The 6,724-nt window shown below is 46.6% G+C and overlaps 1 protein-coding gene across 2 annotated transcripts in view; it reads left to right on the top strand.

The window, feature by feature from the left end:
• LARGE1 (LARGE xylosyl- and glucuronyltransferase 1) overlaps positions 1–6,724 on the top strand; it is a 621,285-nt gene that overhangs the window by 50,996 nt on the left and 563,565 nt on the right. The window lies entirely within an intron of this gene.

Genomic DNA, 6,724 nt, shown 5'->3' with positions numbered 1-6,724 from the left:
GTGAGTGGGCATGTTTTCTGTTCATAGGATCCGATTTTAGTGGAAGGGGCTTGTTTGTTTACTCGCAAGACCAATGCCACGCTCTTTACCATGGCCCCAGAATCACTCCAGTTGGGCCAGCTTCTGGTGTGAGCGGGGCCTGGCCTCACTGTGCCCAAGTGTTACATATTGTCCTCGCGTTCCATGAGAACTTGCTTCACCAATGTGGAAATTCAGGCCCAGGGCTGTAAATGACTTCCCCAAAGCTTATGTGCAGCTTTGGTGGCAGTGATGGTGATGATGATGGCGAGGATAAAGGAACAGGATTGTGAGTTTGGCTAATGGTGAAGACTGTTTATTCATACTGCCGTGGCTAACGTGGATTGCATGTCTGTGTTCTGTAATGTCCCACTGGTGCTGGGAATGCCTATCAGGCGGATTCTCTGTGTCCCGTTTACAGTGCAGATAGCAGAGGACTGGGTCAAGTCAGAGCCTGCAGTCTTTCTGCTAATCCACCTGCCAAGTGATGGCTGTGCCGGCTAGCTGGGTGTGGTGTGACCCTGTGGGTGGGTGAGTGGCCAGCTGAAAATTGGTGGCAGGGCACATCTTTATTCTAGATCTTTCTTCTTTGGCTCCCAGGAACCCATGTCCCCACCTACCTGGCATACCTTCCACCACCTGTGTCCCCATCCTTTCTTCCAGGGCTGTGTTCTCCTCCATTGTTGGTGGAAATAGACTATCTCTACATCTGTTAATCAAGGGATAGTTAGTTTAGCTGAGGACTTTTCTGGTGGCTCAGTTGTCAAGAACCCACCTGCCAGTGTAGGAAACTTGGGTTTGATCCCTGGGTCACAAAGATCCCCTGGAGTAGGAAATGGCAGCTCACTCCAGTATTCTCGCCTGGGAGATCCCATGGACTGAGAAGCCTTGAGGGCTATAGTCCATGGGTTTGTAAAAGAGTCTTACACGACTGAGCAGCTAAACAACAGTTCAGCTGAATTAACACTAACCATCACTGGTTACCTATTAACTTTAGTTATTCAAGACTCTGGCCCTAAAAGTGTTTTTTTCTGAAGATGACCAATTCTGTTCCTTTCATTATGGATGAGAAGTCACAAACAGTGATTATTGCTGAATATCCTGTTGGTCACCTGTGGGCTTCCCAGAGATGCTAGTGTTAAAGAATCTGCCTGGCAATGCAGGTGACCTAAGAGATGTGGGTTTGATCCCTGGGTTAGGAATATTCCCCTGGAGAAGGGTATGGCAGTCCACTCCAGTATTCTTGCATGGAGAATCTCCATGAACAGAAGAGCCTGGTGGGCTACAGTCTGTAGAGTCATAAAGAATCAGACATGACTGAAGCAACTTGGCATGCATGCTTGTGATTCATGCAGTGAAAACAAAATCTAATATTTAAGGAGAAAGTTGCATAAAGAAAGCTAGAAAGGAGGAAGGAGAGGGGAAATAAAGATGGGTGTGTTTGTATGTGTTGGAAAGAGGTAGGGTTAGATTAGCCTTAAAATAAGAATAAGCTTGAAATTAAAGATGCATTTCAGATGTCACCTGCTCTGAAACCATGAACTAGGTCTTCCAACAGCACCTCTGTTCTGACTTCAGAGTTAAGACTTCTCAGGATATATGGCAATTTGATCATGGGCATGTCCCTCCTGGGCTGGGGTCATGTCGTTTATGCTGCCATTACCTGACACTGTACTGGCACATAGTAGGTGCTCGTTAAATGGTTACTGAAATGGCTTAGTACCTGAAAGCTTTGTAAGGGAGAAGCTTCATGTCACTCAGCCTGTTTAGGGCTCCAATAACCTAGTTACTCATTTCCTGATTTCTGTTGTCCATATGGACCTGGGTCAGTCTCAATTGCTAAAATGAGCTAATTTAAATTTAATTTGAACTCATGGGATGTATGCAAGCCACTGCTCATTTGATTAATTTGTTTGTGTCACCAGATAAGCATTTTAAGGGGCAGCTCAGTACAGAACATTCTGTTTGGCAGGTGGACGACAAAGTAGAAAGAGGATACATGCGTTGAAACCAGACCACCTGAGTTCAGGTCCAGATTCAATACTCTTATGGCTTTCGGTGGTTATAGTGGTTAAGAGGACAGATTCTAGGTTTGAGTTTGAATCTTGACTTCACCACTTAAATGCTGTGTGACCTCAGGCAAATTACTTAACCTCTCTCTCCTTACTTTCTTTTTTCTTCATTAAAGTGGGATAGCTTCATGGGGTTGGTGTAGGGCTAGGATTTTTGTGGGGATGAAACGAGTTACTACTCTATGTAAAGCACCTTGCACCATGTTGGTATTTGTTATTGGTAATATTTGCTTTTAATTAAGCTTCAATGCCCTCATGTAAAACCTGACTTTTTAGTACCTAAGTCTTCATCAAAGTGTGCGGAGGATTGTATTAGTTTCCTGTGGCTGTTGTAACAAAATATACTAAGTCCCCTACATACAAATGTTCACAGAGTACATTTGTAAGTCCAGTTTGTTTGTAAATCCAACAACATTGGGCTTCCCAGGTGGTAAAGAACTCACCTGCCAGTGCAAGAGACATAAGAGATGCAGGTTCAGTCCCTGGATCAGGAAGATCCCCTGGAGGAGAGCATGGCGACCCATTCCAGTACTCTTGCCTGGAGAATGCCCTGGACAGAGGAGCCTGAGGGGCTGCAGTCCATAGGGTCACACAGAGTCAGACATAACTGAAGCAACTTAGCACGCACAATAACAAAGTTAGCCTAGGTACCCAAGTAGCACAGTATGCTATACTGTAATAGGTTTATAATACTTTTCATGCAAATAATATATGAAAACAAAAAAAAAATGAAACACTTCTAATCTTACAGTACAGTATCTTGAAAAGCACAGTAATAAAGTACAATAGCTGGCATACAGGGGCTGGCATTGCCTGAATAGGCAAGAAGAGTTACTGACTGGAGGAGCGATAGGAGGTGGGAGATGGTAGAGCTAAACGATCGTCAGCAGTAGGAGGCGGAGGGCACGCTGCGGTGTCACTCATGCCTGATGTTGATGGAATATACATTTACATCTTTGAAAGTTTGCAACTTGAAGGTTTGTATGTCGGGGACGAACTAGGTGGCCCCAAAGAAGGGAAATGTATCGTCTCCCATTTTGGGAGGCTAGAAATTAAAAATCGAGGTGTGTCACCAGGCCCCAACCCCCTCTAAAGCCTGTAGGGTAATCATTCTCACCTCTTCCTAATGTCCAGTCATTTGCTAACAATCCGATGTTCCTTGGTTGTAGCTGTTTCACTCTAGTGCTCTGTCATCACGTGCCTTTCTGTGTCTATCTTCGCGTGGCCATCATTTTATAGGGACATCAGTCATAGTGGTTTGAGGGCCCATTCTCCTTCAGTATGATCTCATCTTCATTTCATCTGCAGAGCCACTGTTTCCAAATTAGGCTGAGAGATTGACGGCAAAAGGAGAAGGGGCAGCAGAGGATGAGATGGCAAGATGGCACCCCTGACTCAATGGACATGAGTCTGAGCAAACTCCAGGAGACAGTGAAGAACAGAGAAGCCTCGCGTGCTGCAGTCCATGGGGGCGCAAAGAGTTGGACACGACTTAGTGACTGGGAAACAGCAACACCACCAGGAGTTAAGACTCCATCATACTTCTTTTGAGCAGACAATTTAGCCCATAACAAGGATGAAATAGGAGGACCAGTAGGGCATTGAGCACAGAACGTTGAACAAAACTGTGTCAGTAAATGTTAACTGTGGTTGTTCTTACTGTTACCCTGTCCTCATTGTCATGATGACTGCCCTTGCCTGGATGGCCTTGGGTGGTTCTCTGGCCATCTTTGAACCCCGGTTTCCTATGTACTAAGTGTGAACAGTGTGGCCCATTGCAGGGTGACTGAGGTACTCATCTTCCCAGATCTGCATTGTCTCATCTCCAAAATTAGAAGGAGGTAGACCCACTTTCAGGAAGGTCCCCCCTGGGCAGCCTGGAGTGAGGGCAAGTGTGTACTGGTGGCTCAGACATACGGGGTCTCCTGTGTTTGCTCCTGCTTATTTCCTGCTGGTGCCTTGTAGCTCAGTGAGGTCAGGCCCCTATGGGTGCCACTGTGGTGTCCAAGAAGCCTCCTCTCTCCCTTTTCATGGGGTCAGGAAGGCTCAGAGATGTCTAGACCTGAGAAGCCTGGGATTCCTCCAGATCCCCAGTTGCTTTGCATTCAGAACAGAAAAAAAATTTTTTTTTCTCCACTTGGGAGCTGAGCAGATTTGCTACAGAGAAGTCTAGATATCTATGGAAACAGCCCTAATTTTAGCCTTGCTGCACTTAATGCCAACTCTGAGAGTGCAGTGTTGGGTCAGGGCCCAGGGAATGGGGAGGATGAGCAGGCAGAAAGGGTCAGAACGGGCTCAGAGTAGCCAACTGACAAGCAAGATGCTGTGGCAATCTAAGTGGTCCACTGAGGGGCTGGGGTTTCCTTCAAGGAGAAAATGGATCTGAAGAGAAGGGAAGGATGAGCATGTATAAAAATTAGTGCTTTGAACTGAGGGATCTCCCTGCCCTCCCCATCCCTATCTGAATTCAGCTTGTCTTCAGCTTGGTTTGAGACCCCTGCTTCCACTCTTGCCCTGAATTTGTACATGTTCTAGAATCCTCTTGAAGCACTTATGGCAGTCCACTTAGTTTCCAGGTAACTCCATGTCGTTGCTGTCCAGCATTTGCTTTTGAGGCCCCTAATCCTGTCACTACCTTATCAGGGCCATCTGGTCTACCTGTGCGTGTGCTGAGCCTGCTGTGTCAAAGACATGCAGAAAATACTTAAGAGGTGGAAATAGACATGGCTGGTGATTTCTGGGTGACCAGCCAGGGGTTGGGCAGCTACTGGAAAAGGGCATTAAGCATGTGACTGTTACAAAGGGTAGACAAGCACTTTTAGTGGAAAGAATCCACGTGGATGGAGATAGAAGTTGCCCGGTAATTCTGCTCAGGACGTGTTGGGGAAGGACACAGCAAAACAAGGCCATGTCTGGTGGGCACTGAGTGCTGTGGGTGATGGATGACATACACGGAGGCCATTTCAGCAATGCAGACAGAGAGCATCGTTTTCCTTGGGTCAGCCCCAGCCTTCCAGCCAGGTCGACCCCTAGCAGAAATCACCATAGAATATAAAACATGGGAAGGCTTCCCAGGTGGCTCAGTGGTAAAGAATCCACATGCCGATGCAGAAGACGTGAGTTCAATTCCTGGGTCGAGAAAATCCCCTGGAGGAGGAAATGAGAAACCACGTCGGTATTCTTGCCTGGAGAATCCCTCAGACAGCAGAGCCTAGCAGGCTACAGTCCATGGGATTGCAAAGAGTTGGACATGCCTTAGTTGACTATGCATGCACCCACATATCAAAAATAGGAAGAACCCTAGATCTCATCTACATCTGTCTGTTTTGAAGTGTGATAATCAAGACAAGCATTTTTATGTTAATTCTTGGTGAGTTATTTTTATGTGTGAGACCTGTAATCAGCACACATCCTGGTCCTGATGTGAGCATATGGATGGAGAGGTTGTTGGGGTGAATTCTGGTGTTGAATTTCCATATGCCTTGTATTCTTTTCAGATGAAAAGCAGTGTGGTTATAAACTTGGGAAGATCATGTGCAAGAGATTGCAGGGTGGGCAGTATGGCCCGATCCTGCCCCCCCTCTTTGAATGACAAGGTGGTGGGTGAGACACAGGTAGACCAGATGGCCCTGATAAGGTAGTGACAGGATTGGGGACTTGACTCAGTTGGGTCAGACCCCTGTCTTACCATCTTGACACATGAGATAGAATATAAACTAGTTCCTACTGAATATAAGTTATCTCATCTAATGCCACAAACAACATTCTGAAGCAAACAGTGTTTCTCCTTACTATACTACAAGGCTGAGGCTGAAAAGATTTGAAATGCCATGCTATGGCCTGCCCTGCTGGTAAGACAAAGATTCAATAATCCCACATAGCCCCTCCTGCAACTTTTAGCTGTGTCAGGGAGCTGCAAACCTACCAAAATGAGCTTCAGGGTTTGGAAACAGAAGCACATTCAGAGCTCTGGTGCCATCTTCCTCTTCCTGGGAGAATTCTGCCCACTGAGTCCTAGAACCCAGGCCAGCAGGCCAGTCTGAGTGAGGGTAGGAGTTTTCAGGGCACCCTCTCCCTCTCGGGTGACTCTTTGTGTCCAGAGCCAGTGCAGGGCTATTTGCCCAGTGGGAGAGGTGGGTGCCAGCTTCCTGGTTGGTTCCATTCCCCCCTGGGTACTGTAGAGGGGAGGGAACCGGCCTTGTTGACAGGTTGAGTCAGAGCACAGCCCAGAACAGAAGCCCGAGGGCACGCACGTGAAGGCTTCTCTATCCCAGTCATTAGGGTTTCAAGATTCTCTTGTTAAAGATGATTAAGCTTTATACAGAACCCAGCTTGTGGATTGCTTGGGAATCATTTATTAGTGTTGCTTGGCAACAGCTCTCTGAGCTAGCCACACCCATCATAGGGTAGTTAGCTGAATCACCCAGGGCCCAGCTCTCTGCTTATGCATCTATTGGGTCTCCTCCCAGCTCCTTCCCTCCATTTGTTCATTCGCTTTTATTAGGCACCCTCTTTGTAGCTACCTTTGTATTTGACAGCACTCCTTTTTGATTGTTGGGTATCTTTAATGGGTGGTTAAAAATGGAAATGTTAGCCTTCAGAATGGGAGAAAATAATAGCAAATGAAGCAACTG

This window comes from Ovis aries, chromosome 3 (genome assembly GCF_016772045.2).
Source record: "Ovis aries strain OAR_USU_Benz2616 breed Rambouillet chromosome 3, ARS-UI_Ramb_v3.0, whole genome shotgun sequence".
NCBI classification, from domain to species: domain Eukaryota; kingdom Metazoa; phylum Chordata; class Mammalia; order Artiodactyla; family Bovidae; genus Ovis; species Ovis aries.
This window is presented reverse-complemented; position numbering and strand designations above follow the sequence as displayed.